Genomic DNA, 20253 nt, shown 5'->3' on the forward strand with positions numbered 1-20253 from the left:
AGACAGTTGCTATGGTAACCATGAGTGTGCTCTTCTTAGACATTAAAAATGAGAACTCAAAGCATCTTCAGCTGGACTGGAAACAGATGCCATGTGTAGCATATTCAAAGAATAGTCAGCCAACCAAATTAGGCAATGCAGAGGTTATCAGACGTTCCTCATGTCATCTTCAGGAGAAATAAGGAAAATAGTCTTTTTTTATGAGACTTGCCTGAAATGGTAGGATTCACAGTTTAGGAACCATTTTCTGTTGAGTCCATTGTGATCCCTGGAGATAGAACCCTTGAATAGATGAAGAGCACAGGATTGCAAGTTAAGAGACCAAGGTTCTGTTTCTGTCATTAACTAGCTGTGAGACTTGGGCAAACCACTGGTCTTTCTTGGTAACAATTTCCTTATGTAATAAAGGAAAGATTTCAAGAGACAAATTTAGACATATAGGGGTTGGAAAATGACCTTACAGACAATGTGTTTCACTATAGTGATCACCTGTTTTTTCAGGGCTTCCAAAATCCATTTCCCTTCTGTTCTGTAGCTGACTCTTGGTTTTCCTTTAGAAATCAGTCTCTCCTCACTCTGTGTTCTGACTCCACCTTTGGTTCTAGAGGAGATCATTTTACCTCGGTCCGGCCAACTGAAACACTGTGTGTGCCATCACACAGTGTGTGTTTTTGGGATGTGACTGAAGTCAGCCCGAGTCCAACGAAAATTCTGGAACTTCTGGAACTATGGTGAAGGACAAACTCTTTTTGTGATGTAAATCTGGAAATGTGAGGAAGACTCTTACTATAGTGGGAGAATATGCCTGAGGATGCAGCCAACACAATAAAAAGCAGAGTCCAATAGATGAAGAGCAATAGTGTTCCAGTGATGTCACTTAAAGCACCAAGATCCAGCCATGCCTGAAGTTGATATGCCCTTTTCAGTTATTAAAATAATCAACAAAATCCCTTTTTAAAATAAGCTAGTTTAAACTGGATTTCTTTCACTTATGTCCAAAAGAGTTTGATTCATACAAAGCCCTCATTTTATAGGCTTAGGAAACTGACACCAAGGACGATGACTCATCCAGACCTCAATAAGGTCAGAGGCAGAACTAGAACCAGCACTTGAGCTTTTCAGTTCAGAGACTTTCAGAATATCGAAATCTTGAATTTTATAACATTAGGGTACTAACATCTTTGAAATTTCCATTTAGCTGACTCCTTCTTTTCAATAACATCAATCTGCTTATAATTCTTGATAGATTTATTTTCTTGCAGCCTTTTGGCATTTCTGAATTCACTTATTTTGTAACTAGTATACCTACCAACCAAGTTAGATACAAATATAGCAACAATTCACTACTCAAATTAATATTTTGGTACAATGCAGATCAAATAAACAATGGGCTGTCTTCAAGAAATTTTTTTCCAATGGATTTATTTTTCAAATCTATTTTCCAGTAGATTTTTCAATGCATTATAGCATCATAACTTCAATTTCCAATCAGAGGCAGAAGAGATGGAAATCTTAAAAAGAAAGAATATGAAATTAGAAAGGATTAATTTTTAGCTAAAGACTGGGTTCCATGGACTGACTCTCTCAATCTATAGCTAGTGAATTAGGACCAAATTACTATATGTTTTGCTCAATCTGTCAATCCAGTTTAAGAGCTTCATTCTCCATAAACAGTGTACTCCCATAACCTATCATCCTTCTTGCTATTGTAACACTTATGTTAAATATCCGCCTTCTTCACTGGGCCTCTAGCCCCTATATGCCAGGGACCTTGTTTTAATAATTTCTGAGTCTCGTGAACACTCAATCATTTTGCACACTGCATGTGTATGGAGTAGAGTTAGAACACACAGACATTCCCAATTTGCTACCGAGAGCATTGAACCATAATACTTCCTTTAACTATCTCCATGGGCTGGTGTCAAATTCATTTGTCTGTTATTCGTATGTGTGAGAAGAGTTTCTAATATATTCAAACTAATTTCAGGTTTTGAAAGTTTCCACATGGACCATTTTTAAGCAGAATCTCATGGGATTTTAGACCCTGAAGTGTCATATCTAATTGTTATCTCTTCATGTTCATGTCTTCAGTAATCATCTAGAAGTGATATTATGGACTGGCACTCAGAGGCGGTGTGAACTGTGAGAATCTACATTCTAAAATCTTCTCAAATCTTTTTTGCTATCCTTCCCATTTGTCTCACATCATCTGGGGTATAGAAAGTGTGAAACTTTTTAGTTTTATATACCTTGAAGAATTGAAACCAATCAGAGAGAGACTAGAATAAGGAACATTATGGAGATGTATATTATTATGTTTACAGGTGAATTTGTAAAGTTCTGCCCCATTCAGAACAGAGAAGTAGAAAATGCTTTTTTAAAAAAAAAAAGTCTAGAAAAGGGGTGGCAGTAAATTTGTTAGTGTATCACTATTTATTTTTTGAACTTGGAAAAGTACAGAAGAAATCAAAGCAATGTTAATTTTAAAAAATAAGAGAACATATCTAAACAATTTTTATTGGAGATTTCAATTTTATTTTTCCATTTAAAAGTAGAACATTCATTTCAATTTGTATATTAACTTGAGAGAACAGTCAGCCCTACATATAATACCTCATTTACTCTTCACGACATCCCTAAAAATGTAAGTATTATTAGCCACAATTCATAAATGAAAGACTAGTTTTAGGGAGGCTACATAAATTGCCCAAGTTCATGTAGATTATAAGCAGCTGAAATGGATTGGAAGTCAAACGTGACTGACTCATAGTTTTTGTCCTAAACACTCTGCTACAGGCTTCTCAAAACATTGTCTTGTTTACCTATGTAACAAACCTGCACATCCTGCACATGTACCCCAAAACTTAAAATAAGCCATTGTCTCAATAGGACCTTTATGTGTTATGGGTCAGCTATATGCTTTACATTCATTAGCTGGTAATTCAGAAGAATCCTGTGAATTGGATATTATTACCCTTCACAGACCAGGAAACAGACTTAGGTGACTTGCTCAAGATCATCGAACTCCTAGGTGGCAGAATCAGTCAGGCCATTAGTCACCATTCATTCTTTTAGCTCACCTTGATTAAACACAACCTCTGTGCTGGGCATCCCAGGAGCCAGAGGTGGGCCAGGGTGAGAAGGAAACACATACTTCCTATTCTCAGTACTTTAAATATTACTGAAATATTTTGTGAATGAAGGTGTCGACTCATGGAGAAACTAAAGAACAGACATTGTCACAACATTCGTTTCTCTGAAATTATACTTTAGTCTCCCCAAATGACATGTGCATACTCCAGAACCTCCTAGAACACTCTGAGAATTACTGAACTCAGTGTAATCCATTTGCTTTTGAATCTAGGCACAGCCTCTGCTTTCACCCTGGGTCTGTTAGACGTTACTAGTTTTATTTCCCATCTTCTTTTGCCCCACATCTGTCAGGTCCCTCCTACTGGGAAGAGCTTGACTTTACCTGCTGCTGCCCACCCCAGCTACCATTCTGCTTATCTCCTTTCTTGCACTGCCAGGCACTACCAATGAGGGCCTTATCCCCTCTCCTTCCATTTCCACACTGCCTAGTTTTTCCTTGAGTCCCGATAATCTGCCACTATCTGCACCCCAAACTCTAAATACTAGTTTAGTTAATTACTACTCTGGTTATCTTTTCTCACTTACCTCCACCAACTTCTAACTACAGGATCAAGTTCATGCCCCTTAGATTGGATTTTCAGTGTTCTTCACAATCTGGCTTGAATGAAAGTTCTGGGTTTTTTTTCCCCCCATGTCCCTCTGATGCAAACATCTGTGCATCACAAAACTGCTCTACACCCTGTTTCCTGAATATATTTTACACATTCTTGCATCAGGCATATATAGCTGTTTTCTTATTAGGCAAACGAAGTATGGCTTACAGTACTCATAAAGCAAAGGCCACAAGGATACGGAAAGCTGAAAGTTTAATTAAATTATGCAGAATTTTTCTATTAGAAAAATCTAGAAAGAAGGTATTTTAATTTCAGCATACATGAGTGATCTGGACTTTAGAGTTCAGTGTGTGTGTGTGTGTGTGTGTGTGTGTGTATTTCTTAAATTATATAAGAGGTGAGGTAGAGGGTGAACCATGATCTTTTTAGTACTTATTTACTTAAATCTCATGAAAGCCCACTAATTACATGCAGAATTTGGGAGAATTTTTCTAACACGTTAAGCCTCAATTTCCTCATTTATAAGGTGCAGATCATTGTAATACCTGTTTGATGTATTGTCTGGGGGAATTAAAAGACATATCGCATGTAAAATGCTGAGCACAGAGATGTTCAGTAAGTGCTAGAGACAGCTGCTGCCACTCCAGCTGCTCATTATTCTACTGCTATGGTTCAAATGTTTGTCCCCTTGGAAACCTGTGTTGAAACTTAATCCCCAATGTGACAGTGTTGAGAGGTAGGGCCTTTAAGAGGTGATTGTGTCATGAGGGCAGAGCCCATGAATTCCCATGGATTCATGCATTCATGAATTAATCGGTTAATAGATTAGTACGTCATCATGGAAGTCGAATTTGTGGCTTTATAAGAAGGGGAAGAGAGACCTGAGCCAGCACACTTAGCCACCTTATGCCCTTGCCATGTGACACCCTGTACTGCCTTGGGATTCTGCAGAGAGTCTCCATGAGCAAGAAGACCCTCATCAGATGTGACCCCCTCAACACTGGACTTCTCAGTCTCCAGAACTGCACATAATAAATTCCCTTTCTTTATAAATTCCCCAGTTCTAGGAGCCATTATCAGTCTACCACAAGATTCTTGAAAGGAATGATCCATTTGCTTCCCGTTTGTGCCTCCCACAAGACACCAATGGTGAATAAAAGATGACGAATTTATGGGTGTTCATTAAATTATTAAAAAGTAATGATAACATTATTACTTTTAATAATAATAATCTTAAGCAAATTACCAAAAAAAGTTCATTCTTGGGCCAATGATGAGACTGTGTGTGCCTAAGGACTGATCTTAAAAAATCAAAGCAGAGGAGGTGTCCAGCTTATATCCATCGAATGAAAAGCATAACCTTAAATATTTTATAATTAGTTAATACTTTGATATATCAATAAATTGTTAGAAAAAATTCTATTAAAAAAATGTACTGCATATCAAACCATTACCCATGTGGTCCAGTCCTGTCCTGAGTAGTTTCACACCAAAGAAAACATAGCCTTGAGGGATTCCAGTGTTTACCTACCTTCCTCTCAATCATTTAAAGGTCCAAGCACAAGTGTAACAACTCTTGATAAAATGCCCTGTTCTCAGCTGGGTGCAGTGGCTCACGTCTGTAATCCCAGCACTTTGGGAGGCTGAGGCGGTCAGATCACCTGAAGGTCGGGAGTTCAAGACTAGCCTGACCAACATGGTGAAACCCCACCTCTACTAAAATTACAAAATTAGCCGGGTGTGGTGGTGCATGCCTGTAATCCCAGGTACTTGAGAGGCTGAGGCAGGAGAATCACTGGAACCCGGGAGGCAGAGGTTGTGGTGAGCTAAGATGATGGAGCTCCATTCGTTGCACTCCAGCCTAGGCAACAAGAGTAAAACTCCATCTCAAAAACAAAAATAATGCCCTGTTCTCCTCTGGTCCCCAGTCTACTCTGAAATTTTCTGAAACAATTGAGCCTCTCATTTTATTGACCCCAAAGAACACTTCCATCCATGCTGGCCCACTGTATTTACTCCACTTATGCAGTAAATGTGCCTCTATCCTCTGCCTTCTTCACTTCCCGCCTCACTCAGAGAGGCTGGGAGGCATGGACACTCTTTTAGGTCACAGGTGGAGGAGGACATTTTACAGGACTTGGAATTCATAGCCACTGTATGGCTGAACCAGCTGGCTTTTACTTCTTGCCTCCTTGTAGTGTTTGCCAGGCACAGAAATATATTAGCTCTCGTCTGATGATGTATTCGCTATCTGGAAATCAGATGTTTGGCGAACAGCCCACCTTCATCTAGTCAAAATAAGATGAATAATTCTTCAACTAATCTGAGATTAAAAAGACAGAGTCTGTTTATATGTATAAAACCATTTTCTTTCTTAGAATCTTAGAAATCACAAAACATACCCCAAAGTCGGCATTGCACTTTATCATTGCAAAGGAGAAAATTCAAAATAAAGGCTTGCTACTGAATGGATTGCTCAGTCAAAGGAGAGTCATGGCACATTAAATTCAATAAACCACTCAAGCTTCTGATCAAATATATTATGGGAACACTATAGGCTACAGTTTAAAAGATTAGTCCAGGAAGAAACAATATACTGCTGTATTGGCTTTCTTGCTGGCAGTCTCAGCTTCAGGCACAAGACGATGCTACCTGATAGTTGCCATGGTAACCATGCAAGTGTTCAGCTGGAGCATTTTCAAACAGAAAAATATAATATCATACATGAGTCTCTGTTTAAAGAGAAAGAGGATGGGAAGCAACTTGGAAAATGGTAGCATGGGAGTCTGCCAGTACAAATTCCGCAATGTAAGGCTTGTGAGTCTTCTGACTTTTATGAGGCTAATTGAGGGTACCACACCACACCTATTGGTGGATGTCCAAAATTGGAGGTATAGTGAGTAACTTTCAGAGAAACAAGGGTAAGAGCTGCATCCGTGATGCTAAGGAGGTTGGACAGGACTCTCTGTCCTCCTGAGACTTGGGTTTACTATTTTCACCAAACTGTAGCTCTCTAATGTCTTGCTGAATTCACCAGGTCCTAGTATTCACGAGGGATTATTTAACCACTTGCTTCACGTGCCTTGTCCTGACTCTGCCTCCATGCTCTGCACACCATTTCTTTGTTGGTCATAGGTTTTTAAAGATTGAGGAATTCATTCAGTGTTTTCATCATCCTTTCAGCCTATCCAAACATTGCCTTACCACTGAGCTCATGCCTTACCTCTGTCTGCAACTGCCTCACCCTGCGATCACTACTTCCTCCCTAGCATCCCCTGCATTCTACCACCTGTCTTCCTCATGTGCTGGTTTGCTGCTTTATTATTATTATTTTTTTGAGTCATCAGCTTTCTGGTTATAAACTACCCCCATGGGCCATATCTAACCTTTTGTTTGCCCCACACAATGTTTTGAAAAACTGAACCAACATCCAGTCAGGAGATTTCACATTTCCGAGTCTGACAACTCTAGACCCATGTTCTTGATAAGGCAGCACTTGTCTAGAGCTAAGAACTGACTGTCCCCTTTAAAACAAGGTCGTGCTCCCTCACTTGGCTGCGTTACCACAATTACTTACCTGCCTTGCTCCTGTAGCATCTGAAAGGCCTGAAGGAACTTGAGGATACAGACAGCACCACACACGGCTCCTCCATGTTCCTAATAGACTTGCTTTCTCTAGAGCCTCGTCCCTTTGCCGGGTTGGTGCATGATATACATTTGATTTATCAATTAAAATTAAAGATAATTTCATTTATTTGATGAACACTTATTGCTTACTCAGGCTGTCCTCCTCTAACCTTTTATCTACAAATCTGAGTTGCCTGTGTGCTTGAATACCAAGAAAACCTTTGCAGTAGGATGGAGTTTCTAGTAGTGAGTGTTTCATCATCCGTGTGGTCCCTGTCTAGGTATCTTTCTTTAAATGGAATGAAGGGAACACTGGGCAAACCTGGAGATCTATGTCATGGCAATTGCTGCAGGACTACAGTAGGAAACCATTCTTATGGTCCCACCCCCATCATTCATCCATCCATCTATTCATGTGTTCAGTCAGCCGTTCCACCCATACCTACTGGATACATTTCACAAGCAGCCATTATAGACAGTGATCACAACGAGGAAAACAGTCCAAGTTCCTGCCCTCAGGGTGCTTATAGTCTTTGGACTATTTTTTACCCCTTGACCCAAAGGGCTAAAGCAGCTGCTAAGTGGACTTCATGACCAATTCCGGAGAGATCAAATTGTGTCAGAGACAAGTCAAAGAAATAAAAAAGAAGAAGAAGAAGAAATGTAAATGGTCTAAATGTAGATACAAACAGTTTATGTCTCCAAAACACAGAGAAATAAAATTAAAACAATAATGACATATCTTTTAACATCTAAATTTAGCAAAGATCATGAAAAACATTATAATGCCAGTGTGCAGAATGTGTGAGGAAATGAGCCCTCTTGTTTCTTTTCATGGGAAAATGGCTTGGCACAGTGTTTTAAGGGGCAACTTGGCAATTAATGTGAAAAATGCATACATATTTTATGATATAATAATACAATTTCTAAGACATTGCCAGGCAATAAGGATGTACCCCAAAATTTAGCAAGACAGATTTTTTTTTGTGGAAGAGTTGTTAATAATAACAAAGTATATAACTAAATAATAACTACAGAAACTAACCTATGTTGAGCACTTCCTAAGTTCCCTGCCTCAAGATATCAAATGATCCTGTGAGGGAGGCATGATTGCTAGCTGAAAAAATGACTCAGAGAGGTTAGAAAAGTCCATGTTGATATAGCTCTAAGGAAGCACAATGGGAAAAAGGCTGAGCCCATTTAGTGATCACACCATGTCCCTGTTGCTTCTAGTGGTGAAAAGTCAAAAGAACATAGAGGTTTCACATTAGGGATCTGGCTTAATAAATCATAGAGCAATCATGCCATGGAATACTGCTCAGTCACAAAAAAATAACATAGATGAAGCTATATCCACTTGGAAAGATGTTCGAAATATGCTGCAAAGCTGATTATTAGACAGTGTGTATTGTGTGGTCTCAGGTATGTAAGAATCAATTTATAAGCACAGGTAAGGATAGAAACATTCAGAGATGCAGAAACCAAGTTTCAATTAGCGACTCTCTCTGGGTGGTAAGATGATTATTTCATTTTCCATTCATGATTTTTCTTAACTATATTTTTATTTTCTTTAAAAGATCAATCTGTATTGTTTGTGTGCTAACCTCTACATTTACATTTTCAAAATATGGTGCCATTATTGAGTTGGATTTAGCATTCCAGGTGGCTACATGACACTCTGTCACTTGCTTGCCTGAATTAACATTCCTTCCCCTGGGGTGTTACGAAAATCATCCTGGACTGAGAGCAGGTCGCTGGGTTTCAGGCTGAGTGCATCTAGTAATGCGTCCACGATGTGACCCGAGGCAACTCACTTGGGCTCTCCTGGCCTCAGCACAATGAGCCGGCTGGGCAAGCTGAACGCTGAGGCCCCTTCCAGCTCCGACATGCGATGCACTCTTATACATTCATTTTCTCCTTTGGAGACAGCCTGTAACCATTTCCAGTCTACAGGAGAAGGACTTGAGCATGCAAAATCATTTTGTTCTATAAAAAAGCATGGATAAACACCTGCCTACCCCATTTTAAGAAATAATAACATGACATTTATGAACCACTTTGCACGGTGTTTATGAATTCCCTCCCTCGAGGCTCTGAGTTTGACTCTAGTTACTCTAGTTATTTACATGCCTGCATTGGGGCAACGGATTTGCAACTGCAAGAGAGGGGGGCCGTTTTCTCCTGAGTTGATCGTGAATTGAGTGTCCCCTATTATGTTGCTAGTGCAAAATATATTAAGACCAGTTCTGTGACACAGAAAATGACCCAGAAAAACAAAGTGGGACTTCATTACAGATCCATCTTCATCTCCAGCTGTATCTACGGACAATAATCCTTCCAGAAAGCAGCTGAATTGGGCTGGAATTGCATATCAGAGGGGCAGCTTCACCCCACAAGGGCGACTTAGAGCAGCATGACCCACTGTTATGAGGGGGTCCTTTTTCTCTGGGAAGGAACATCTCAAGTGATGTTTGAAATCCCCTGTTTCTTGCAAAGTACTTCTAAGGCTGCTGAGCTTAGGTTCCACCTTTGGGGGTTTTCATCTCTGAGTATGCAACAGAATTCCAGACAAGAACATGAAATAACACAAATTGTTTTGTTTTTGAGCATTTTTGTTTAGTCCTCAGATTACCAAGGACTAACATTTGAAAAATGACGTGAAACTAGTTTGTTTATTTTATTTCAAATTTGCGGCACTGAAAGTCTCTTAAAAATTTTTGATTTGGCTGGGCGTGGTGGCTCACGCCTGTAATCCCAGCACTTTGGGAGGTGGGCGGATCACGAGGTCGGGAGATCGAGACCATCCTCACTAACATGGTGAAACCCCATCTCTACTAAAAATAAGAAAAATTAGCCAGGTGTGGTGGCGGATGCCAAGTCCCAGCTACTTAGGAGGCTGAGGCAGGAGAATGATGTGAACCCAGGAGGCGGAGCTTGCAGTGAGCTGAGATCGCGCCACTCCATCTCAAAAAAGAAAAAATTTGATTCAAGTTAATTTCAAATATATATCATTCATATCTGCATACAAAACAACTCCATTGGAATGAGAATTTTAATTGAAAGTGAAGTTACCAATCTGAACACCCAGAGTGATCCACAGAAAAACATAAAATGCCAGTGCCCAGAGGTACTGCCCGCTGGATGGGTACCACTGCCTCCTCTACAGACCAACCCAAGGAAGCTGAAGATCTCACCTCCTGTCCCACAACCCGTTTAAGACCTTAAATGAGATGGGTCCTCCGTCATATGAGCTCCTTCCTAGGCTCTTCGTCCCAAGCTACTCTGGGCCAGACTAATCTCACTGTCTTCCAAACATCCCCTATTTGCTCATGACTCTGCACCTGGAATGCCCTTCTACCTCCCTAAAGTGTCTCTCATTGTTTAAGACCCTGAGTTCAAGTACTGGTTTTACTCCAAAACTAACCACATTAGTTCACACCAATGTTACCCAACTCCAACCCCGTGACTCTGAGACATATTAGGTGAGCATTTCAGCCTTTCTAACATATTGAATCATTAAGCAAATTCCCCTAATACATCAAAGTACATGTCTGATGTTGTATAGAGCTGGTCAGTACAGGATCACAAGCACTGATTGTTAAATGTTCAGGTGTACTGTAAGCCTGTGATTTCACATTGATAGCTAAAAATCAGCCATGTTGAGAATATTTTTACCACAGGAAATATACTTCAAATCACTTGCCCCTGTAATAAGTGTTGGTTGATAATATTATAAAAGCATATCTTTGTTAATAGATGCTAAGGTTAAAGACCACAATCTGATCTTCCATGGTAGAACCCCACTCAACCACTTACTAGCTATGTGACTATGTTCAAGTTATTAGATCTAAGTTTCATTCAGTATCTTTAAATGTTAAATAGAGGTATCAAAAAAGCCAGCATTACAGGGTAGAAATGAAAACAAAAATCAAACATCCAGGTAATATGGTTGGTAGGATGTCTACATCAAGTATCATTCAATAAACGTCAAGAGATATTATTGTCATTATCATTATTATTACTTTGAACCACCAAGCCTGGCCCAATGATTATTACTTCTTAGGGAGAAGCATGTGAGCAACAGCGATACTTAAAACGAAGGTCACTGCTAACTGAATATGTTTTAGTCAGTTTTAATTGATATATATCCATATTATTTGTTTATTCAATAATTTTATTGTGCTTCTTTAAGGTAAACAACACAATGTTATGGGATACATATAGACAGTAAAATAAGGTTACAACAGTGAAGCAAATCAATGTATTCATCATCTCATGTAGTTATTATCTTTTTTTTTTTTTGGCTAAAATCAACTCATTTTGCATGAATCCCAAATACAGCACCATTTTATTACCTATAGTCCTCATGTTGTACATTAGCTCTCCAGACTTAGCCATCCTACATATCTGCTACTTTGCATCCTCTGACCTACAATCTCCCCATTTCCTTCTCACCTGCAATCACTGTATTGTTCTCTACTTCTGTATATTTGTTTTTGTTTTAGGATTCCACATATAAGTGAGATGGTGCAATGTTTTCCTTTTTTTGGTGTGGCTGATTTCACTTAACATAATGTCCTTCAGGTTTATCCACATTGCGCCAAATGGTAAGATCTTGGGTTTTTTTAGGGCTCAATAATATTTCCGTGTGTGTGTGTGTGTGCGCGCGTGCATTTGTGTGTATCAGTCACAGTTTCTTTATCCATTCATCAGTTGACAGACAAATAGGATGTTTCCATATCTCGGCTACTGTGAATAATACTGCAATGATCATGAGAGTGCAAATATCTTTATGAGATGTTAGTTTCATTTCCTTTGAATGTGCCCAGAAGAAGGATTACTGGGTCACATGATAGTTTTATTGTCAATTTGTTTAGAAATCACATACTATTTTTCATAATGGCTCTACCAATCTACAGTTTTACCAACAGAGGACGAGTTCCTTTTTCACCATACCCTCACTAACATTCGTTGTCTCTTGCCTTTTTGGTAATTGCCATCCTAATGAGTGTGAGGTGGTATCTCATAGTGGCTTCTATCTGCATTTTCCTGATGATTAATGATGTTGAACACCCTCTCATATACCTGTGGGCAGTGTTTATTTCTTTGGAGAAATGTCTATTCAGGTTTTTTGCCCATTTAAAAAATAAGATTATTTGTTGTATGTGTTCTTTATAAATTTGATTATTAACAGCTTATCAGACATATGTTTTGCAAATATTTTTTCTCAGTCCATGGGCCATTTCTTCATTTTGATCATTGTTTCCTTTGCTATGCAGAAGATTTTTATTTTGATAGATTCCCATTTATTTTTGCTCTTGTGAACTGAGCTTTTCATGTGGTACCTAAAAAAAACACTGCCAAAGCCAATGCCCAGGAGCTTTCCCCCATGTTCTCTTCTAGGAGTTTTAAGGTTTCCAGTCTTATATTTAGGTCTTTTCTCTACGTTGAAGTGATTTTTGTACATGGTTTTAGAGCCCAGTTTCATTTTTTTACTTGTGAAAATCGAGTGTTCCTAGTACCATTTCTTAAAGAGACTATTCTTTCCCCATTGTGCCTTCTTGGTACCCTTATCAAAAATTAGTTGATTTATTTCTGGGCTCTGTATTCTGTTCCACTGTTCTATGTGTCTGTTTTTATTGCACTACTATACTGTTTTAATTACTATCACTTTGTAATATCACTTTAAATCAGGAAATGTGATACCTCCAACTTTGTTTTCCTTTCTCAGAATTGTTTTGACTATTCAGGGTCCTTTATGTTTCCATACAAATTTCAGGATTATTTTCTCTATTCCACAAAGAATGCTATTGGGATTTTCATAGGGATTGAGTTGAATCTATATAATATTGCTTTGGGCAGTATGAACATTTTAACAATATTATTTCTTCTGATCCATGAGCATAGGAAATCTTTCCATTATTCTTCTTTCCTTCAATTTCTTTCATCAATGTTTTACAGTTTTCAGTGTACAAAGCTTTTAATTCCGCGGTTAAATTTATTCCTAAGCATTTTTTTGATGCTATCATAAATAGGATTGCTTTCTTTTTTTTTTTGTTTTTTGTTTTGAGACGGAGTCTCGCTCTGTCGCCCAGGCTGGAGTGCAGTGGCCAGATCTCAGCTCACTGCAAGCTCCGCCTCCCGGGTTTACGCCAATCTCCTGACTCAGCCTCCCGAGTAGCTGGAACTACAGGCGCCTGCCGCCTCGCCCGGCTAGTTTTTTGTATTTTTTAGTAGAGACGGGGTTTCACCGTTTTAGCCAGGATGGTCTCGATCTCCTGACCTCGTGATCCGCCCGTCTCGGCCTCCCAAAGTGCTGGGATTACAGGCTTGAGCCACCGCGCCCGGCAGGATTGCTTTCTTAATTTCTATTTTAGTTACGTTTTCATTGGTATATAAAATGCTATTAATTTTTATATGTTGACTTCGTATCCTGCAACTTTACTGAATACATTTATTAGTTCTACCAGTTTTTCTTGTGTGTGCGTAGAATCTTTGGGGTTTTTAAATGTAGGATCATATCTGCAAATAGAGGTAATTTTACTTCTTCCTTTTTGTTCTAGATGTCTATTACTTCTTTCTCTTGTCTAATTGCTTTTGCTAGTACTTTTAGTATTATTGAATAGAAGTGGTAAAAGTGGGCATGCTTGCTTTGTACTGTATCTTTGTGTTAAAGCTTTCAGTTTGGGGTGTTCTGGGTTTTTCACTTAACAGTTGTGTGAATGTGAATGAGTGACTTAACCTCAGTATAGGTTTTTGTGCCTTTAAAATGCAGACAGTGATATTGATGTCATAATGAGATTAAAGTATAAAATCAGTTAGCAAAGTTTATGGTCTTTAAAATAGTCCCACTTAATTTTAGTTTCCTTCCATTCCTTCCAACAGATAGTCAAGAATGTTTTCATCAACTTTCTCTTTATTCCTTCACCTGGCTGACTAGCAGAAAAGGATCTATTCCAAATGGTATCATTTAGAAATTCAGATATTTAAATCTTGACTAAATGATCCCTTATTCAGTGATAGTTCAGAGTTAATAACACCGTTTGACGACTGCTGCTTTTATCAGCTGGGCTTTGACTTTATTTTAATTTCAGATCCCAATGACAGTTTTTAGGGTTGCTTTCAGCAAAATCTACCATTTGATTAGCCAAAAATAGCACACCTTTTATCCAAGCAAGATAAGTAGTTAGCTTAAGAACAGAGCGTCATCTAAAGTCACAGGAACTCTTAAATTTGTATCAACCGTTAATCCTCTGTGGCCATGTCGGGTCTGTCGGTGGATATGCCAAACAGGGAAGATAGTGAAGTGGTGGCTCAGTGTTCTCCAAAGGAATGAGCAAGGAGATGAGGCAAAGCACACTCTGAAGGTGAGACGGGCAAAGAGGGAAAGGCATGTTACAGAAGTGGCCAATCAAGCCTTTCTCTGAATCACGTCAGAAAACTCTTGAGGATAAAAACTCCTTGGCTTCTTTCCAATGAGTCAACTTGATAGCTCTAATGCTACACACACTTTGAAATTATTATTTGTTCTGTGTTTAAAATGGGAAATTGAAGTTTGGCAAAGTCATTTGGACCAGCCCAGAATCTCATGCAAAGCAATTGGTTCAGAGCTATTAGCGCAGCAGATTTCTCGGTCCATTAAGAGTCTGACATAGTAGGAGGCGTCTGCTTGTGATTCTTTCCATTTCTAGCTCCAGACAAACTGCCCTTTCTGAGTCTTTAGTCTGTTTCTCTGATTATCTTTTAAGTGTCTCAGGAAAGTTTTTCCTCGATTTGGTGCTCACTGTTCCAAGCCTTTTGCTTCTCTCTCTCTCTCCTCACTCCCTGGCTGTTATTTTTTTATACACCATCTTTGAGAAACCACGTCATATGGAGATCTCCTAAATTTACTGTTCTCTACTCTTCACTTTTTTTCTTGGCTGTCTATTTAGATTCCTCCTTTATATTCTTGCAGCAATATTTCATGTATTCACTCTTTTCCTCTAAATGGTTGCCAAAATATGCAGCTGCTTCCTCCTCAATATTGTGAAGATCTGCCTTCTTTATCTATCAAAAGTTTTTTTAAAAAGACTTTATTTCCAAACCCTAACTTCGAGTTAACCGCATAGGAAATGACGGAGTCTCTAGACATCCACGGTTCCATCAACTGGTCTTTTCCCTCTTGACTTTCACACCCTAACTTTTCTTGGGCAGCCCAGGCTCAGGCTGGCACCAACATTACCTCCATTGCCTCTGCTTCACTGTTCATTCTGGTGTCTTGTCCAGGCAGCCACAGTGGGCACAGTTAAAAGCAGCACCCTGACAGCCTGCAGCCATATCCTTCTTGTGACTAGAGTCACTGGCAAGACATCCTTGTAGGGTGGGCACCTGTGAGGGAGATCTTCTCTCTCTCACTTCTTATTCTTCTTGGCCAACAAAATAGAAACTCCAATCTGTCTGAGGTAAGAAGAAAAAGAGCTTTTCCTTTTTCTGACCACTTTCCACACAAAAAGAGTGGGATTTATCTGTTTGGTGTGATGGTGAGGGTCAGGCATGCAGTGGTCTGCTGTTGGGGCAGACGGTCAATGCATCAAAGGCTGCATGTACTTGTTGCATCATTTGCTTTGTCTCTGCACTCAAAAGGAATGAGGCAGCCCAGGTCCTCTATGCAGCAAGTGGAGTGAGTATCACCTCTACATGTCTGATGTCCTTGTGTGTGTGTGGCGGAGGCAAATGAAGAAAAAGTATTAGGATGCCTATATTGGCCTCAAGTCCAAGGTTCTTCAATATAGTTTTGGTAGCACTATACAGATTTTTTTAAAACCCCTGTATCTATTAGCTAGTTTGGGGCTCAGAGAAAAGAGGGGGAGTGATTACCATCTCAAACTCCAATAAGACCATGCTATTTCCTTTTATTTCCTGACTATTAAATTAAATGTATATAAAACAACAATTATCTATATTTTCAGAACTCATTTTTTTCTCACATCAGTCCTAAGAGATAGAAGAGTTAAAAGCCGTATCATTCTCAATGCAATTCTAGCAGCAATTTCATGAGAGGGATGGGGCTCACAGAGTTAGCTACAGTCTATAGATGGGAAAACAGGCACAGGGAGGCAAGATGACTTGCCCAAGGTGAGACTACATCTCTAGATACCGGAGGAGCCGCCACGATGACCCTATCTCATTCCCGATAGAGGAGGTCAGCCTGTCTCTGTTGCTTTGTGTTAGGTGCTATTGAACATAGTGGATTCTCCGTCAGTATTACTGGTTCAATATACATTGAATGGTGCTGGGAAAACTGGCTAGCCGTATGTAGAAAGCTGAAACTGGATCCCTTCCTTATACCTTATACAAAAATTGTTTCAAGATGGATTAAAGACTTAAATGTTAGAGCTAAAACCATAAAAACCCTAGAAGAAAACCTAGGCAATACCATTCAGGACATAGGCTTGGGCAAAGACTTCATGACTAAAACACCAAAAGCAATGGCAACAAAAGCCAAAACAGACAATGGGATCTAATCAAACTAAAGAGCTTCTGCACAGCAAAAGAAACTACCATCAGAGTGAACAGGCAACCTACAGAATGAGAGAAAAATTTTACAATCTACCCATCTGACAAAGGACTAACATCCAGAGTCTACAAAGAACTTAAACAAATTTACAAGAAAAAAATCAAACAACTCCATCAAAAAGTGAGCAAAGAATATGAACAAACACGTCTCAAAAGAAGACATTTATGCAGCCAACAGACACATGAAAAAATGCTGATCATCACTGGCCATCAGAGAAATGCAAATCAAAACCACAATGAGATACCATCTAACACCAGTTAGAATGGCAATCATTAAAAAGTCAGGAAAAACAGGTGCTGGAGAGGATGTGGAGAAACAGGAACACTTTTACACTGTTGGTGGGACTGTAAACTAGTTCAACCATTGTGGAAGACAGTGTTGTGATTCCAAAAGGATCTAGAACTAGAAACACCATTTGACCCAGCCATCCCATTACTGGGTATATACCCAAAGGATTATAAATCATGCTGCTATAAAGACACATGCACACGTATGTTTATTGCAGCACTGTTCACAATAGCAAAGACTTGGAACCAACCCAAATGTCCTTCAATGATAGACTGGATTAAGAAAATGTGGCACATATACACCATGGAGTACTATGCAGCCATAAAAAAGGATGAGTTCATGTCCTTTGTAGGGACATGGATGAAGCTGGAAACCATCATTCTGAGCATACTATCGCAAGGACAGAAAACCAAACAACTCATGTTCTCACTCATAGGTGGGAATTGAACAATGAGATCACTTGGACACAAGGTGGGGAACATCACACATCGGGGCCTGTCGTGGGGTGTCGGAAGAGGGGAGGGATAGCATTAGGAGAAATACCTAATGTAAATAACTAGTTAATGGATGCAGCACACCAACATGGCCCATGTATACATATGTAACAAACCTGCACATTATACACATGTACCCTAGAACTTAAAGTATAATAATAATAATTAAAAAAGAAAGATTGTTATTTAGTGAATTGAGTTGTAATTCTACAACTCAAGAAGAATTAAGAAGAGGCATGGTATGGCTGTTGAAGAAAATGGAGTTCTTTCATCACTGCTCAAATACAGTCCTACTCTATTCTTTAAGCTATTCTCTCCCTGGTCCTACTCTTTTCTCTCCCAGCATCCCATGAATCTCCTCCTGCCTGCCATGGACTCTCCCTTAGTTTGTGTCTACCTGGCTTACTTAAACATCTCACTAGCTAACCTAGTGCCTTGGGCAAAAAATCATTTTATGTTTTGCAACTTCGATTTTCTCAAATTTAAAATTAAACCATTCAATGAAACCTCTAAGATTCCTTTTAGACTGGATATGGTGGCTGACGCTTGCAATCCCAGAACTTTGGGAGGCCAAGGCAGGCAAATCACTTGAGGTCAGGAGTTCGAGACCAGCCTGGCCAACATGGCAAAACCCTGTCTCCACTAAAAATTGCAAAAAATTAGCCAGGCATGGTAGTGCATGCCTGTATCCCAGCTACTCTCGGGAGGCTGAGACATGAGAATCACTAGAACCTGGGAGGCGGAGGTTGCAGTGAGCGGAGACTGCACCACTGCACTCCAGCCTGGGCGACAGAGTGAGAGACTCTGTCTTCAAATACTATTACTACTACTACTACTGCTAATAATAATAATAATAATAAGATTCCCTTTAGCTCAAACCATGAGCAGAGTGGGGTGACTTGTTTGGGTGGGAGCTGGGGTCCAGATGCTTTGGCTAGTGAATGTGGTCATCTCCTCTCCATTACCAATGGCTTCTACAGATTTAATATTGAATATTTAATTAATGTTAAATTTCCTCTTTTGAAATAAATGGTGAGATTGCTGTCTCCTAACTGGACTCTGACAAATACCAGGAGAAATTTTGTTTTATAGATTACTTTTACCTAATAAGGTTCTGCTTCATCTTTGGGAAGATACTCATTGCCAGAAAGAAGAGGAAATGTAGGAGGAAGGTGCAGTCCATGATTGGGGCCAGGCTGGCAGAGGTCAGCTGGGTTTCTATTACGGTTTTCTGGAAATACAGATTAGCTTCCATTAGAAAAGCGAAAGACATTTTAGATGCTCAAGTAGACTGGAAAGTAGTGTGGGTTAGAGAACAGAAAGGTAACAGTCTTCCCTCCAACCTAAGAAAATAGCTTTCAGTTTCTCCTTGGAGACCTCAAAATTATAAGGTAAGCATATTTTTTGAAAAGTGCGTCTATTGTGGTCATCAGGTTCTAAACGTTTCTCTGTGCCTACAGTAGCTACATTCCACATGGGTTGAGGCATGGCCTGCTCTCACTCCAGAACTTCATATGCATTGTTGCCTCTGCTGCAAATAATATTCCCACTTTCAACCTTAAACTTCTTCCTCCTGCCTCATTCTTACTTGCCTTCTCTCACAGCCCTCCTTCAACTAGGTTGGGTGCCCCAACTATGTCCTGCTATAGAGGCATATTCTTATTTTTTATTGTACTCATTACAAAATATCAAAATGACTTGTTTCCATAACTAAAATGTAAACTCTGAGGAAGTTACACGTGTGTTTTGTTACACTGTACCTGGCACAGTGACTGGCACATAGGCATTTGACTACAAATATTTAACGTAGGTACCAATAAGGTGCTATGTTTTATGGGGTGGTAGTGGTGAGAGTTAATCCCATGGAGATTTTCAACTTGTCTGTTATATTTTGCATCCTGTGTGTCTAGACCAGTGCTCCCAGGTGATTTTGATAGCATTTGCTAAGGGACCACATTTTGAGAAGCAAAACTAGACATTTGGAAAATGCACAGAAAATGGAGCTGAGGTCCTGAGTAGGAGAGAAGTGAAATAAAGCTTAAGTGTTCCCATGGTTGATGCTGCCTGCTTTTCTCCCCACCCTTTCGATCTTGGGCTTTCTATCCTCCCCATTCAAAGTCTATTTCTTGGAAAGCATTCACATTCCTGAGTTAAATAGCAGAAAAGAGTAAAAGACTGTGTTACTTGTTCAAGATGGTTTGTATTTTTCACAAGGAACAAAGCCCCTGTTGGTTCTGAACCAAAGGAATGGAATTCAAATTGTGTAGTGTCAAGTTTAAGAAGCCAGTAGGAAAGCAGGAGAACACACTCATAGGTGACTGAAGACTCAATCCATATAGGAGGCTCAGTGCAGGGACAGTGTCCAGCACAGGGTGGATGCACAGGCATGCATGTTGAATCAACAAAGTCACACTGGTCTATCATATCCCTCAGTGAGAAGAAAGTACATAAATTGTATGTGCACAGAAATTCGGTGCCATCATGAGCCTTCTGGAATTGTCCATGGGACTCATTAGCAAAACTTAAAAGAATACATCCTACCTAGATAGTGTTTTCTCACTCCTTATGAAAAAAAAAAAAA

At 39.5% G+C, this 20253-nt stretch overlaps 1 long non-coding RNA gene across 13 annotated transcripts in view; it reads right to left on the bottom strand.

Moving 5' to 3' along the window:
- The window catches only part of LOC102138880 (uncharacterized), a 205519-nt gene that overhangs the window by 36659 nt on the left and 148607 nt on the right, over window positions 1–20253 (bottom strand). The window contains exon 4 of one of the 13 annotated variants that reach the window (XR_012421417.1): window positions 1333–1511. The exons of 8 other annotated variants lie outside the window; for them this stretch is intronic. This is a non-coding gene — a long non-coding RNA (uncharacterized lncRNA). Of the gene's footprint in view, window positions 1–1332; window positions 1512–10905; window positions 15771–20253 lie in introns of those variants that run through there. 4 more of the 13 variants (XR_012421421.1, XR_010580054.1, XR_010580058.1 and 1 more) reach the window with 4 other exon arrangements.

The sequence above is a fragment of the Macaca fascicularis genome, chromosome 12, assembly GCF_037993035.2.
Source record: "Macaca fascicularis isolate 582-1 chromosome 12, T2T-MFA8v1.1".
NCBI lineage: Eukaryota > Metazoa > Chordata > Mammalia > Primates > Cercopithecidae > Macaca > Macaca fascicularis.